Genomic DNA, 18,365 nt, shown 5'->3' with positions numbered 1-18,365 from the left:
ATTCTCCCTCTGAGATTTCTCTCTGTTTACTTGCTGCATAATTTGAAGGAATTGTGATTTGAATCAAAACTCTCTTTACTGCTTTCCTCTCTATTTTCTTCTGCAATTATTCTCTGTTGGATCAAGGAAGGAATTGAGATCTAGACTTGGTCTCTAGTCTCATCCAACCCCTGAGATCTTCAATCTCTCGTTCAGATTTTGCAATTGAGCCAAGTTGCTTTCTGTTTTGATTTTTCAAGTGATTTTCCAAATCTGTTGAACCTGCTACATCTTTTACTTCTCTGTTTGATTGCTATTTACACTTCCTTGTTTGCTTTCTTTAATTTCTCTGCACCCAATTCCCTTTACATTTGATGCAATTTACTTTTCTTGTCATTTAAGATTTTGCCAATTTACTTTTCTTGCAATTTAAGTTTCAATGCAATTTACTTTCTGCAACTTTAAATTCATTGTCCTTTACTTCCTGTTGGTTACAATTTCACACAATTCACATCAATGTTAGCTTGACTAAACTAATCACCCACTAAAGTTGCTTGATCCATCAATCCCTGTGGGATCGACCTCACTCCCGTGAGTTTTATTACTTGATGCGACCCGGTGCACTTGCCGGTTAGATTTGTGTGTTTTGGGAGAAATTTATTTTTCCTACAAAATACTCATCACTAAGTCCAGCAAGATAACTATTGCTTGCTCAATCCAACAATCCTCGTGGGATCGACCCTCACTCATCTGAGGTATTATTTGGATGACCCGATGCACTTGCCGGTGAAGTTGTGCAAATTCTAATTTCGCGCACCACTCCACGATAACCACACATGTACATACATTTCCACACCTTTGGAAAATTTTTCCATTGCCAATGCATGCAGCCAATGCTACCCAAGAAGCTAGGAAAGCCACGACCTTCCGTAATTTGTAGCAGGCATCATACATCATTTGAATTTGGTTTTCACAAGTATTCATCGTCGAACACCAAAATGACACCTTCAACAATTTTTTCAGGCATTCAATTGTAGTGCTATCGCCTATACACACATAATCATCAACGGCATCAGCAGCTACGCCATATGCTAACATTCGTATCCCAGTAGTGCATTTTTGTAGTGGTGACAAGCCTCTTCTCCCAGTTGCATCGACCCTCTATTGAAAATATGGATAGGCATTTGGAGAGCATCTACTATCTAAAGGATCAAATATATTCTCATTCGAAATCACCGTCGAAAAATGTCAGCATTATATACCGGCTCATCTACAAAATAATCTTAGAAAAAGCGATCATGTCCTGCTTCTCGATCTCTGTTGATCCATCTACGAGGAGCTGGGATAGAGCTTCTATCGATATTTTCTTCTTCTGAATCATCAAATAAACACTCATCGATCCAATTATCTATGAGTGTGTTATCTCGCCGTCTTCTTTTACCATACAAAGCCTCATTAAACATATCATCAAAATTTCTAGCCATAGCTTGACATTCTTTTTAGTATTCTTTTGAGATGAGACACCAGATTTGGAATGGAGTTGCTAAATTATTGATAGTTGATATTTATAAGTGTTTTCACAACAAATAGCTACTTCTCAATGGCTAGTTTTGCAACGGCTAGTTTTTTCTTGTCTAAGTTTAAAATGGTCTAGTTTTGTAACGGTCACTTTCATAAACAATAACGGCATAATAATATTGACTAATTTAAAAAGTTACATCAGAAATGAATAAAACAGACTATATCACATACCAGTAATATGCAATAAAAATAAAAATATACTACTTAACTCTACAAATACGAGGAACAATTAAGTAAACCACTTATTGATTATTTCCTCACGTGCAATCTCATGTAGAGCTCGTCATTTTTCACTCATTGTAGACATGTCAACATTAAGTATTTGCATATCCATTTCTCTTTTCCTTTCCTTAGCCATCCTTTCTATTTCCCTTTCCTTTGCATTTATCTCCATTTCTTTAATATACCTTTAAGTTTGTAATTCTTGTTCTTTCATCGCCGCTGGAATCTGTAACTCCTTTTTTTATTGCCATCATCTTTTCTCTATGTTTCCTCTCCTCTTCTCTTTCTTTTTCACTATCCATTAGTTCTTTTTCCCTAACATTCTTAATATCTTTCATGAGAGATAATTTCTTAGCAACCGATGATTTATTTTCTCTAAGATCTTCAGACATTTGTTCTTTTTGCTTACCATTTCTCTTGCTCTTCTTTGATCCTTGTGGGCGAACGGTAGAGTCCACACCAGTTTCGTCAGCCAACGGTGTTTCTGGATTTGATGATGATGAGTATGCTCCAGTTGCACTAACCTTGGTTCTCTTTAAGCCTCCACTCTGTGTAGGTAGTTGGCTTCTCTATTTTTGCTCCAAACGAAGCATATTCTAATGCCTCTCAAAAGTGAACTTTTTACCATAATTTGTGGAATAAAGTTTATAGGCCAAGTCAGTTATATCATCAGCATTCGAACCACTCCTTATATTTCGACTAGCTTGATCGTAGCAACCAGCAAATTGTGCAACTGCCTTGTTAATCTTATACCAATGTTTCTTACATGCAACTCCCCCCTTATGTCGGAGCTGAATTCCACACAATAACTGTGAATTCGACTCCAAAATATTTTGCCCTTTCAACCATGCACTGATCAACATCTCATCTTCTTCTCATTACTAGTCTTAAATACTATCTTGCCTACAATTTTCAATGTCATATTTATTGAGGTCGACAACATCTAATTCACGAGGGTTAGCAAAATATGAATATTGTGAATTTGGACTAGATTGTATCAGAGTCTAAGGGGATGGATTAGAAGAGCCACTAACACCAGATGAGCTATGTCTCAATGCATTGAATTGAGTTGAAAACGACAAGGATTTGGAGTAACATTTTCGATAGAGAGGTTAAATATGGATGAAAATGAAAAATGTGGTGTTTGTGAATTTTGATTTTGTGGTTGGAACATAGGAAATTAATTGTTATAAGGAGCTTAAAAATTGAAATTAGGAAGATTTTGTGGATTTGGATTTTGAAATGTATTTGGTAGTGTGAAGTTTTGATTTAGAATTTGAGAGTTTGAGGTTTGAGATTTTTGGGTATTTGGAGTTTGAAAAAAGTTTTGTAAGTAATTGAAAAAAAAGTTGAGTTAGTTTGGATCCATTTTTTGAACAAAAAAAAAGCAATAGAACTTTGATTTTGTAAACTTTGAAAGAAGATGAAGAAGGATAGAAGAAAGTGTGAGAATAGAAGTGTATGTAAGTAGTATATATAGAGTAACAAAAGATTAATTCATTAATAATAACGGTAACATAGTAGCAACTAGTTTTGCAACGGCTAGTTTTGTAATGTGGTTAGCATTTCAGATTTCATAAATAAAAATGAACACTCACTAAAAAATTATTTTATAATGTGTAAAAAATTAAAAAAATTTTTATGTAAGAAAATTTAATTAATTATAATTTAATATAATAATATAAATAATATTCAATATTAATTTAATATAATTATTTATATCAATTATAATTTAAATAATTAATATAAATTATTAATTAAATAGAGATATAATTAATTATTATAATTATTAATAAATTAAATACGATTTAATTATTTAATAATTATTTAAAGATAATTTTATAAAATAATTAAATCATATTAATTTTTTAATAATGATAATAATTAATTATAGATGTAAAGTATAATATATATAACGTTAATACATCTAACAGTCAGCTCATATATGTATATAAAGTATTAATTTTATTAACAAAATATTATTTAGTTTTTTAATTTAATAAACAGATGTCTATATATTATTGATTAAATTGAAAGAAAGAGTGTCCATCTGATCAGGGCTTCTATTGCTTTGAAACACGTGAATGAACTCTCTTTTTGTTTACTTCAATGGTAGGCCCTTATTTTTTACTGACACAGTGAATGAGGCTCCAAATTCTTTTATCATTGGAGTTGCTCTTAGACCATCTCAAGTAGAGAACTCATCCCAATCTCTATTTATGGTCCATCTGTCATAAAAAGTAACTCCACATCAACTTTTGTGTCAGAAACAGTAAATAGGAACTCAAAGCATATCTCCCTTCTCCATTAGGAGGAACTAACTCTAGTTTTTATTGTGGTCCTATTTAATTAATTAATTAAAGTAATTAAAATTTATATAATTACTATTTTTTTACAATAATAATTTTTAAATTTATAAATTCAAAAATAATTCACTGTTAAAAAATATTAATATTAAGAAAATCATATATAAAAATAATACACAATATATAATTCGAGATTACACTAATTTGTAAAATTACTTAATATTAAAAAAACATAGTTAAGCTCTATAGTTAACGACAAGTATTGTAAAATTGCCATATGTGTTAAATCAAGTCCTCTTTCAACTGTCTATGCTGCTGCCTATTTTGAAGTTGGCCATTTCTTTGGAGAAATTGATGGTATGGTAAAAAAATCTTCCTCTCCTACCTAAGGTTGTGAAAAGCCGTTTTCGACATCGTCATACTCTAAGCCTTGAGCAAAATTTCGTGCATCAGTGTCTCTTTCATCCTTAACAATCATATTTAGTATTGTGCAAATAACTTGCATTTCTCCCCTTGTGGTTTTGAGTTTGATTTGACAAATGCGGCCCATTCAAGATAAATACCATGTACTAAATAGTATCCCAAAGTATAGTTATTACCATTAATAGTATAGTTTACCTTCGGAGCACGGTCATTTAGAATATCATCGAACACTGATGAACGATCTAACACATTGATATCATTATTTGAACCATAAAATCCAAAGAATGCATGCCATATTCAAAGGTATGAAGATGCTACAACCTCAAGTACTATGGTTGCAACTCCACGATAACCACTCGTGTACATACTTTTCACGCCTTTGGACAATTTTTTCATTGCCAATGCATGCAGTCAATGCTACCCAACATGTAACACCCTACCAAACAGAACCTTACGCTTAAGCTGTAAAGTAGAGGTGACCAGATATTATGACCTCTAAAATTAAAATATACATATACAATATATTAGAAAGGATGTAATATTCGAGGAGTCTTGAAAGATGGTTAAATCAAAATTGCGAAAATTAAAAGCGCAACGCTCAAAAGTAATGTTTACTACGTAAAAAGAGCGAAAAGATACATATATATACATATAAGAGTAGAAGGTCAATAAATACAAAAAAATTCAAACTCCGGGCTCAATGTGCGAAGCTAAGGCTGGCTATATATATATATATATATATATATATATATATATATATATATATATATAATCCCAAGTCTCCCAAAAATACTTAAAATAAACACCTAGTTCTCCATAAAGCCTATATGATATACAAAAGTAAAACATGCACTAAAGAAGAAGTCTAAACATAAATATACATAACAAAACACAATGGACAAAGTCCCAGCTTCGCTTGCAACAGGAAACTCCAAATGCTCACCGAGACGCATCTCGACTTACATCTTATAACACTCCGATTCTCCACAGGGTTATTCTCAGAAATTTTTTGATGAGAAAATTTGATGAATATCTGAGAATCACATTATCATAAAATAATAAGGCGAATTTAGACTTGATAAGTGAAAAGAATAGATAAACGCGTGTCCTAAGCTTCAATATTATTTTACTCTGTTTTAATTAGCAACGAGATTCGGTGATTTCAAAAATTACCCTTCCGATTCAATTATACTATGGAATAATTACTTTCATAAGATTTTAATCATCTCTTTAATTATTTTTGAAAAGAGTTGATAAATGAATCATTGAAACACACTATTTTAATGAACCAAAACTTGAACTGGATTGGTTTCTTTTTCGTTGGTCCAACCAAACCACCTCCCACCCAATTGAACCCAACCTTGATTAACTCTTCTCTCAGCACCACTTGGACTCAACCATAAACCATAGTTCCACCTCTTCAGATGTGCACTGCTGCTGTGTTGGAGTGAAGAGAAGACACGAGTCTCTCATCAACAAGCTCAACCCATCCTTCCTTCTGTATAAATATAGGTAAGTAGCTTCAATTTCTTTTCTTCACCAAAACACACATCAAGCAAAGAAAAGAGAGGAAGGGCCAGCGACGGAAAAAGAAGAGAGAGTAGGGAGAAGGACTGTCAAAGCTGAAGCAGGAGTTTCATCCTACTCATCCAATTAATTCCTTAAGCTTCTCTGTAAAGTAAGAACCAGCAATTTCACCTTCTTTCCTTACTTCTCTAATTCGAACCTCTGACCAACTCCTTGCTCCATTCCTCTAGCTTACCTGATTTTTGAAATAGTCACCATCACAAGAGAGAAAGGGTAAGTAATTTTCCCTTTCTTGTATTTGTTTTGGCTGAATGGCCTTGTGTGTAATAGAGAATGTTGGTTCGATTGCAAAGAGGCAGCAGAGGCAAGCTTTGTGTGTTTGATCAACAAACAAGGTAAGGAATAGGATATATAGAATATTATGTATGTTGCTGTGTGTACTTTTGATGATTGATGGTTTATTATGTGTTTGATTGATGATGAGTGCATATTAAATTTCTGTTATGGTAAGATGCAGAAAAGTGAATGTTTAATTATGTATGTGCATTTGTAAAAACGTGAATTGATAAGTATAAACTCTTGGAGCTATGCTAATTATTCTAGCAACTTTGGTTAGTCAAAAGAAAGATAGAATTATAGTTTTAGAGGAATTTTAGGCTTAAATATAAGATTTGGTATCTGAGGTTGTTGGAATTGCATTGTGCAGAATTTCTGCATAATTGGCAGCAGAATGGATGAATTTCTGGGAGCAGTCTAGACCAAAATTTTGTATGAAATTATTTTTTTATGAAATTTTAAAATGTTTTTAATGTCTCATAAAAATTTCAAAATTAATTGATAAGTGGATTAGGAGAAATAAATTTTTGAAGATTGATGGTTTTTGTAGAAAATTCTGTTCTCTTACTGCAAAAACACCAACTTCCAACCACTACTTAACTTTTAATTCTAATAAGGGATTAAGTTGAGACCAGCATCAATTTGAAGTTTTGTATGTCTATAGTCTCCAGTTTAAATTTCAGATCAATACCACATTTAGCCAATTAAATATGATGCAGGGAAGGTGGCTAACTCCCTGAATTCTGAAAACCATTTTCAAAAAATAGGGCAACGTTCCGGATTCAATAACTTTTTTATACGGTGTAATATTGATCCAGAATTTATTTTGTTTAAAAGCTAAATGAGTATTATTTGATGTCACCAATTTTGAAAGGCAATGGATGAAAATTGGATTTTTAATAAATTTATCAAGTTTACTGTTCCCTACTATTTTTCTGCAATGATAGTAGAATTTTGAAAGATTGGTACAAGTTTCAATTATAATCGGAATGCCCTAGAACCAAGTTTTATTTTCTAAACCCATGATTTTACAATAACTAAGGGGATTAAAGAGAGTGTAATGACCAATTAAGAATATCTATATGGTAAATTGTTAAAGAAAGTTGTTAAGACGGAGGGAACCCGTAAGGGTAGTTTTAGTACTATTTTAGGGGAGATTATGTCCAAATTTCTATAAAAGCTTAGGGACTTAGTTAAATGGAAATGTGTAAGTTGTCCCAAGATGGTTTAAAGTTAATTGGTGATGCAGAGGTATGTGTAGTTAAGCGGTGATCCGGAGGTACGTTTAATAATGTGGTGATGCGGAGGTGTGTATATGTAATTGGTGATGTGGAGGTATAATAAAAAGAAAGAATATGAGAAACCATGAATGGATAATGATTCATGAGAGCATTTTGTTTGAATGGGCCTTTGTGCCAAAGTGCTAATGCAGAAGTTCCCACTTGACTGATAGCCTATGATTGCTAATGCGGGAATGTCCGCCTAATTGATAGCATAATGTATGTTGAATGGGCCTTGTGCCAATTTGCTAATGCAAAAGTGCCCGCCTAACTGATAGCCTGAGATTGCTAATGCGGGAATGTTCGCCTAACTAATAGCATTGTTTCTTACTGTGATGCACATTAAAATGTTATTATGATGAGGCTTAACTGACACGGGTAACCGTGATGCCAAGGTGTCTAACTGACACAATAAAGGAACCATATTCGGGGTTTACTCTGAGTAACGTCGGGTTGCGGGTAGACAATCGACGCATGAGCTCATGGCCTGCGCTAGGAACAGGCATGCATCATAAATTGTTTGCGCATTTAATTGTGATTGTTTACTGTTCATTTTTTCTGCTACGTGCTATCTACTTCTTGTTAATTTTCTATTCTCTGATTCCTATTTATATTTAAAGTTGTATAATTACAAGTTCTCCAAAACCTAGATTAAGATAGTAAAACTAGGAACAATAGCCATAGAGAATAGCATAAGGAACGGCACTAACCCCAACGGAAGATGCCAAGATAGAGTTATGTTAGAGCTGCAATACGGAAGTAACCGAGGGATTTAGCAAGTGAGTTATTACGATAGAGTCAAAATCCTAGGTTTCACGAGAGAGATGTGTTTTCACGATGTCACCTTAGTGGGAACCATATAGGTTCTCACCCCTTCCTTTTCCTTTTCCCCAGATGGAAGATCTCGACTTGTCTGCCACCACTGGAGTTTAATTTAGAGAGGTACCGGAGGAGCATGTGTTTTCAGACCCTACAGGAAATTCTCAAGACTAGTCCTGAGATGAAGCCTGCAGACTTGTACCTCGATGGTGAGAAGAATGTAGGATAGATGATCTTTATTCCTTAGACTTTGCTTTTCCTCACTTTTGTAGCATTTTTTAAGGGTAGAGCTTGATATTTTCTTTTCTTTGGTAGTCTGAGTACCAGTTTAAGGGTTTTCTATATGAATCAGATATTTTGAAAAGTTATCAATTGTATATATATATATATATATATAAGTGTGTCAAGTTTGTATGCACTAACCTGAAATGTATACATGCATGAGAGTTTGCCGTAATCTTGTTACTAATTTAATTTTGCTGTTAGTTTGGTGTTTATTTTATATTGTATATCTCTCAAGATTGCTAATAGTTTTGTTAAGAAAGACATAAAATAAAAATAAACTAATATACGCGATTCTGTTAGTACGAAAGGCTCATATGTAGTAAGTATTATCGAGTCTAGAGTATTATAGGGCTATTGGGAAGTAACACTTGACGACTGACAGAGATCCGGACCTGTTGGAAATTGGGTTGTTACACATCTGAAAAATAACATATTGTATGGGATGAGAACCGGGGGTTCTCATTATGATTAAGGTGCACACATACATAATATATAGGTCCTAGGAAAGCCATAGGCAATTCTAGAACTTCGACACTTAGATTATAAAACTTAAAGATTTGAAAACGAAACCCATAAGTAGGGTGGCTCTCTAAGTTTCCTAAACTTAACCAAAACTCAATCAAAAACCCTCCATCACCTGCCTTCCTCCAAATCCTCCAACTCTGGTGGAAATACACAGACAGACAAACAGACAATGACAAACACAATTAGAGTACAAGTAATGCAGGTAGCAAGTATAGCAATTAGGCAAACTAAATCACAAAGACATTCCCAATTAATGAACAAACAAGCAAACCAAACATATGCATATGATGTATGCCTGCTCTATGGCTGATGAGTTTCATCTGTCAGTTATAAAGCCAACCCGACATGTTCGGTAGCTAACCCTGGACAGAACACCACAACATGAAATATGTATTACTCATTTCTCCATCCCGGTGTTTCACCCAACCCAGAATAGATATTACTCATCTACTCAGGTGGGTGCCTCAAACCATAACCCAGGTAGGAATTACTCGTCTATCCATAAGCCATAACTCGGATAGGAATTACTCGTCTATCCTCATATAGGAATTACTCGTCTACCCATAAAATCGCATCTCGGATAGAAATTACTCATTTATCCTCAAAATCTCATCTCAGATAGGAATTAGTCATTTATCCACAAAAGCATAACTCAGATAAGGATCTATCCTCCAAACCATTATCCATCATCTCAACATTCAAAAATATATTCATACATAATTTCTCATCAAACTCATTCATCATCATCTCATAATATCATAGTCCATCAATATTGCATTGTTCTCAATCATGTCTTATTCATCACTTTCAACATCTCATCAAATCAATCAGTCACTTTTCAAGCTCATACTCACCACTTCACCACCTTTCTTCACTTCCAATTTACCTCACATTCTTAGTTCAATCCCCTTCACTTACTACTATAACTCAATTCTGGGATCTCAGAGAGTAAAAATAGAGGTTTAGAGGTTCAAAACCATATTTGAATCATAAAACACAAGTTGCTAAAAAACAGGGTGGGTGCGTACGCACGATTTCCAAGAACCTCAGGGTGTGCGTATGCACGAGCCAAAACACAGCCACTGTTCGGTGCATGTGTACACCAGTGTGCGCCCGCACACAAACCAGAAGTTCTGGTTTTGCTGCAACTTAAGAAAATTCAGTTTTTGTACATAACTTCCGACGTTCATAACTTCCTCTTCAAAATTCCATTTTTCACAAAAGTTATTCAATTTTAAAGCTATTGAAAATATCTTTAATTTGAAATAGATTTCATTCAAATCCAAAATTCGAGGCTTCAAGTTATGGATTGCTGAAATTCATTAAAAATCAAGTTTTGCTTAAATATCTCAAACCCCTATTTTCACAATGGACATTTCAAAAAAACCAAAGCTTCAAGTTCCATCTCACACTAACCATATTTAAAACATACCTAAACAATTCTCATTCATTCTATAACATTCATCTCACAACATACTAACTTCTAAAACCTCCCAGTATATACCACAATTTCCATACATACTTTCTGTAATACCTTAACTAAATCAACACCACTCACATTCACAAACATCATATCCGTGCCTCAACCTGCAATATGCAAACCATGCCAATTTTAAATCATTATACTTACTCGGACTTGTCAGTCATGGCCTTTGGCTCAAATCTCACCAATATTCATTATCACAATCATCATACATCGCGTTTCGTACCATCAACAATCATCATCATGCCCCCATCATACAACACACATTCATATACATTTAACATACAATCCAACCACTCAACTCAACAATACAAACAAGTTACTAATCCGTAATCTTCCATATCATACAACTTATCCTATGGTCATCTAGCCTAAGGTTTCACAAGACATTATATATTATCTACGAGAAACCAAAACCATACCTTGGCCGATTTCTCAAAAAATCCAAAGACACCACAAGGTCAACGTTCCTCAAGAGTCCACAGCTCCAAAACCTCTCTGAACAGAAATTCAACTACCAAGGTCCTACAATCAAGCTCCCAACATCATCAACATACTCCAATTCAACATTATTCAATCTGACTCTACAACATATCACTAAAATCAACATTCAAGCTTTTTAATTCACTAATCAACAAGAGGTTTGAGGTTCTTACCTTACTCGTGTCTCAAATAAACAAAAACTTGCTAATTTCTGCGAGCTAATTCGAACCTAAAACACCAAAATCATATAAATCCTCAATTTTAACACCCCCAAATTCAAAACTGAGAAAGGAAGATTTAGGTAAGAAAAAGTAAATTTCTTATGAAATTGGTTAGTGGGATTTGTAGAGAATTTTGAGACAAACGCGTAGTCGCTAACAGCTCGTCAATCGGAGCTCCAGATTGAAAGATATGATGGATTAAAGTTGGAAGTGAATAGTAACCTCCAACCTAAGCTCTCTCTCATCCTCTCACCGTGTTCTCTCTTTTTCCCTATGAAAGGGGGACTTGTATGCATAAATAAGGCTGATTGGGGTTGGGTCTTGGGCCCAATATGGGTACAGTTTGTTCGGTTCGTCCAGTTCAGCCCAATTTTAGGCTAAATCTTTTAAAATTAGTGTTAAAATTTATATTTTAATTATTTCTAGCTCATTAACTATTAAATTTAATTTTCTAATTTATTTAAATAATAATTAATTTATTGGCTAATTATTTACTAATTTTACGGATTTTATGTTCTATCCCCTAACAGAAATTTTTGTCCTAAAAAATTTGCTCTCAAATCTTCATATACGCTCCCTCAGATTCAACCAACTTCTTACCATTCATTTTGCCATTATCCAACATCAATTCTTAATACCCTATTCCCAATTTCAGCCTAAGCTAAACCCATCTGTTTCATTCTTAGTTTCATCTAACTCTTTTTCAATGACCACAAATTTCTTTATTCTTTAGGGGTGCCATCTAAATCAAATTAAGTCTTAAATCCTTCACTACGATCTCAAAAACTATACAAATCCTCAATCTCTTAATCAGAGTTAACATACTATAACCTAAACCACACACTCACACTTTCCATTTTCGATTCTACGTCAGCCCTCAAAATCATTCCATATCCTAAGTCTGCTTCCTCTCGTCACTACAACCCTAGAGCCACCAAAATCACTGTGCTTCCGCAACGCCACTCTGATTATGAACCACTATGAACTAAAATCTTCACTCATTCCCACCAAAATATCTCCTAGAATCTTTTTGCCTTTCTAACTAAAAGCCATTGACTACCACTCCAACTGCACGAGTTCTAATCCTTGGTTATCTTCCACCACCAGATTCATTACCACCTACATCATAATTCCTCTATTATCCACTCCATCCCTTCAGCAATGGCTCGTACAGCAGCCGCTATATCGTCAACCATATCACCCCACTCGCATCCACGAGACGCCCTTTGGGTCTTGTCCACACCGAATAATTGATATTAAGATGACCAGTCTTAATATCTCAAGTCTAGTGTTTTAAAGTCCCAAATGCATGCTCGTGAACATTTTCATGCCACATATATTAGTTAGATATCCTAATTAGCATGTACAGACACCCAGAGTATGCCTGAAATGGTAAAATCGTCGGCTTAGAATTTCTTCTCAGTTAGAGGAAATAACTTCGTTGCAAGTATAGTTCTAAACCAACAAATAACACTCAATCAAAGTTTAATTTTGGTTGTCACAAGTCCAACTCACTAAAAATAACTGAGAGTATTAGCCCGGGTCGTTCTGCCTAGGAATCACAATCGAGTACTCAATTATTGGTTATGAGTTTCACGGGTTGGGTTGATAAAAGGGCAAGAAAATAAATGACAAGAAAATAAAGCAAACAATTAAAGATAACAAATACTAAAAAGAGACATTCATGGCAAGGATTGAGAATCAAGGCTTTCTATCCTAATCATTAATTATCATACAATAATTAACAAGAGCTAATCCTATTAAGTCATCTTCAACATCGGAAGAAGGTACAATGTTATCTTCAACATAGGAAGAAAGTCAAATATGACTAGTTAATTTCAATCCAAAAGTTCTAATCAACTCACTAATTGAATTAGCAAGAGATTAGAGTCAATGAAAATAATATTAACTAATAACTCTAGATCACCAATATGAGTTGGGTATTAATGACTCAAGATTGCCTAATTTCTCTTTCCAAGCCAAGAATGCTCAAAAAGCTACTCTAACATCCAACCAAGTATTTTGTCAAACACTTGGTAGGCATAAAAGGAAAGCATCATAAAAGTGCAAGAATAATAAATATACAACTACCCAATGCAAGAAATTAACAATAACAACTCAAATAAACAATAATAAACAAAGAAATATTAAATTGCATTAAAAGGAAATCCAAATCCAACAAGAGTTCATCAACATAAAAAGAGGCATAAAAAGGGAAATTAACAAGAGAACTAAGAAGAACAAAGATGTAAGAACAAGAAATTATGAAGAAAAATAGATGAAAACAAGAATTAAAACCTAGATCTAAGAGAGATTAACCTAATTCTAACCTAATTCTAGAGAGAAGAGAGAGCTTCTCTCTCTATAAAACTACCCAAAGCATTATTCTAGCTAATCTAATTTCTCCCCCTTTGTCCAATCTTGAATTCTGCATCAAATAGCCTCAGAAATTAGTTGGATTTGGGCCTGGAAAGCTCAGAAATTGCCCCCAGCGTCTTCACTTTAATGAGGTCACGTGACCAATGTCACGCGTGCACGTGGCTGACGCGTGCGCGGCGCTGGAAAATTTCCTACTCACGCGTACGCGTGGCCATGAATGTCCTCCTCACGCGTACGCGTGGATGATGCGTGCGCGTGGTGATGCATTCACATTTTACCTAGATTAGCTAGTTAGTTTAGTTAATTTTAGTTAAATTTCATGCATATTATTCAAAATAAACAGCACTTGAATGAAGTTTCTCATCACACACTAATGTGTCAAGGACTAAGTGATTTTACGGTTAATTATATGCAAATGACATAAGAAAGTGTTGAGTGATTGAATTATAAAAATTGGATGAACAGAGGAGAGGCAGAGCTTTGATGCAATTCTGTTTTTGTGAGCAGGTCAGGGAAACAACGCCTTTGGCGCTACACTTTTCTTAGAAGCGTTCTCCAACTCCACGATAGTGTCTTTGGCGCTATGCTTTTCTTGAAAGCGTTCTGCACCTACCAGGAGTAGTGCCTTTGGCGCTACGTTTTTGCAAAAGGCGCCTACAATAGTTTCAAAGTTGGGATTGAAAAATTGGCCAGTGACGTGTACGCGTGGGTGACACGTACGCGTGAGAGTGACATTTTTGAAGAAGAACGCGCACGCATGGATGAGGCGTCAGCGAGAAAGGGGCATTCTTGAAAGGCCATGCGTACACGTGAATGACGCGTACGCGTGGATGAGCGTCCTTGGCATTAACGCTACGCCTTTCTCAAAAGCGCTAAAGACCACGCGCACGCGTGGATGACGCGTACGCGTGGATGACGCGTACGCGTGGATGACGCGTACGCGTGGGGTGATGTTTTTGAAGACCACGCGCACGCATGGGCGAAGCGTACGCATGGAAGAGCGCTTTTTACACTAACGCTACGCTTTTCTCAAAAGCGCTGAAGATGACGCGTACGCCTGACAAGTGCCAAAATGCTGAATGACGCGCACGCGTGGGTGACGCATACGCATGAGTGCACGAGCGCTACGCCCTCTAAAAAACACTACGCCAGCCTGGAGCAGAATATTTTTACCAACTAAAAGGCCCACTTTGAAGACCCTGCAAGTACACCTGAAGAAGCCAATGAACCAGTATAAATAGTTGACATCCTGAATCATTGGGAGCTTCTTGGGGGCGGGGGATCTTATTTTTCAGCTTCTTTTTCTTTTAGATCTCTTTTATACTTTTGCACATTTGGAATTTTACTTTCAAAATTTACTTCACCTTTAATTTCATCTCTATTTTACAGTTTTCTTTTCCTTTCCTTCTGATGCTTAGTTTAATTTCCAATTTTGAATTTCTGTTTGTACTTGGAGCTATGAGTCACTAACCCCCATTTTCACTAGGGGGAGGAGCTCTGTTGGTTGTAATGAATTGATAATTCTTCTTTTCTTCTCAATTCAAGTTGATTTATCTAAGAGAAAACTCTTGTTCTTCACAGATTCAATTACTATCGAGAGAGGGATTGAATCTATTTGAATTGTGTGGCTTTTGGATTAGAAATTGATCTTCACCTCTTCTCATGAGCAATTAGATCAAGAGATTGGCAATTGTTTGTGACAAGAGAAATTGAATCACCAAGAGATTGGGATCCAATTATTCAAAATCTGCCATAGATCTATTCACATGATTGAGAAAGAATTGATCATCATTAATTCATGAGAAATCAACATCTCTGATCCCTAGTGATCTCACCCATCACAGATCTTTACTTCTGTTCTGTTGAATTCTTAATTACCCAATACTTCATTCCCTTGTTTACATTCCTGTAATTTATCATTTCTACCATTTACATTTCAGTTCTTACTTTCTTACACTTTAAGCTTCTGTCATTACAGTTCCAGTCAGTTAATTCATTCTCTTTTACTTTCAGTCATTTAACTTCCTTGTCGTTTATATTTCTTCACTTTATTTTTCATGTTGAATATATCAAGAAATCACAAATTGTTCGCCTAACTAGAGTTCCATTTAACTAAAAATTTCTTAGTCCACCAATCTACGTGGGAACGACCTCACTCTTGTGAGTCTTACTACTTGATACGATCCGGTATACTTGCCGGCAATTACGTGAAATCAAATTTTTCTTTATCACGTGGCCTTGAGTTCTCTAAATGCTCATTTCTTCATGAATTCTTCACTTTGCATACTTTTCTCTTCACTTCTTTCATCCATTCCTTGCCTTATGAACCTGAAATCACTCAACAAACATATCAAGGCATCGAGTGGAATCAAAGTGAATCAAAATTAGCAATTTAAAGGCCTAAAAAGCATGTTTTCACTCTTAAGCACAAATTATGAGAGATTCACAAAACCATGCTATTTATAAAATCCCCTAAATTGAGGTTTATCAAAATTGGGGTTTATCAAACCTCCCCACACTTAAACTAAGCATGTCCTCATGCTAAACCAAGAAAGACATGAAAGGGGTAATAACATTTATTCAATGCATCTATCTAAATGCAAGCTACTTACATGCATCTAGTTATTCTAATTACCATCTATCTATATATATATAAGCATATATGTGGTCAAAGTGAGTCAAATCTCCAATAAATCATGTATGCACAATCAAGGGCTAAAATAATCATACCAAAACCAAATTCACAATTGAATTGAGTTATTCAAAAGAGTTCACAAACTTGCAAGATAAGCAATGATCAAAGATGGACATATGGTATTGAGCAATCGAACCCTCACCAGATGTGTATCCGCTCTAGTCGCTCAAGTGTATAGGGTTGATTCACTTAATTCTCCTCTAATCATGCTTTCCAAGATTTGTTTTTTATCTAAAAATCAACAATTATTTAATGCATGCATACATTTATCATGAGGACTTATCCATAGGTTGTAATGGGGCTAGGGTCAAGGTAGGATTGTATTTGGTTAGGTGGACTAGAATTTGAATCTTTGATTAACTTAAACTTCCCACCTAACCTATGACAACCTATACAATTTAAAGTAAACCTAACTACCCATTCTTCACTTTTTCACACACTCATGCATTCTCTTTTTTTATCACAACTCATATGCATTGACTATTATTACTTTACTTTGGGATATTTTGTCCCCTTCTTATTGCTTCTTTTTTCTTTTTCTTTTCTTTTTTTTCTTTTTCTACATTTTTTTCTTTTACTTTTATTTTGTTTTTCTCTTTTTATTTTAATGAATTATATACAAAGGTATCAATGCATATGGTTTAAATATTTAATGCATGAGTTTGTACCCAATTCCCAATATTCCAACAAAAATATAAAAACACACTTTTACCTCAACCAATGTTCCCAAATTTCTCACAATTGAATGATAAACATTCTCACTAGCCTAAGCTAATCAAAGATCCAAACAAGGGACATTTATTATTTTCGCTTTAAGGCTAGTAATGTGCTAAAATTTAGAACAAATGGGTTTAGCATGGGCTCAAAATTGGCTAACAAAGGTGGATAAAAGGGTAAGGCTATTTGGGTAAGTGAGCTATTTGAAATGAGGGACTCAATCTTATAAATGCATTCATACATAAAATAATGGACATAAAGAATCAAACAAATCAAAGATTACAATCATAGAAAGAGAATAATACACACAAGAAGAAAAATAGTGGTTATATGATGTAACCACACAATTAGGCTCAAGACTCACATGCTTATGTGTTCTTAGCTCAAAACATGTTCCACAATATATAATTCAAGCAAGTTTAATAAAAAAAAATTTTTTTTACTCAAATCAATTGGGGTGCCCTATAGATAAAATCCTTGGAAAATTTTATTATTTTGACTAAGCTTATTATATATATAAAAAGAAATGCAATAAACTGAGAAAAATGCAACAAAAAATTCTAAATGACCTAAAAATGAAATGCGAAAGTGTTGGGATTAGAAATTTGTCACCCAAAAATGGCCGATTTGGTCGGATGACCTCCCCACACTTAAAAATTTGCACCGTCCTCGGTGCATTCAAAGATGAGCAAAGGGGTACGGCGAGTTTCCGGATTGCCACCTTCAGCTGGTGGATCAACCGGCTGCTGCGTGTTCTTTCTTCCGCTTCCGTCTTTGCTTATGATTACTCACCCATGAAAAATAGAAAATAGCATAGTAAAATGAGAAAATGCAAAAGCAAGGAAGCGTATTTTGTTGGAATGAAGTAGATCACTAGAATGAAGTGAGTGAATTAGTGTGACATTGATGAAAAATAGGTGTGTGAGTTCTAAGATTGCGCACGGTTTAGAACTCACACCCTAGTATTTAAAAGCCATGTCATAATTATACAAAAGAAGGATGCACTTCACTCATTCTAGTGTGCTTGAAATACTTCAAAGTAACTTGTAAGTTAAGATAAACAAACAAGTGATAAAGAAGTATGAAAGCACTCAAGCAAATAAT

Source organism: Arachis hypogaea, chromosome 19 (assembly GCF_003086295.3).
Source record: "Arachis hypogaea cultivar Tifrunner chromosome 19, arahy.Tifrunner.gnm2.J5K5, whole genome shotgun sequence".
NCBI classification, from domain to species: Eukaryota; Viridiplantae; Streptophyta; class Magnoliopsida; order Fabales; family Fabaceae; genus Arachis; species Arachis hypogaea.
This window is presented reverse-complemented; position numbering follows the sequence as displayed.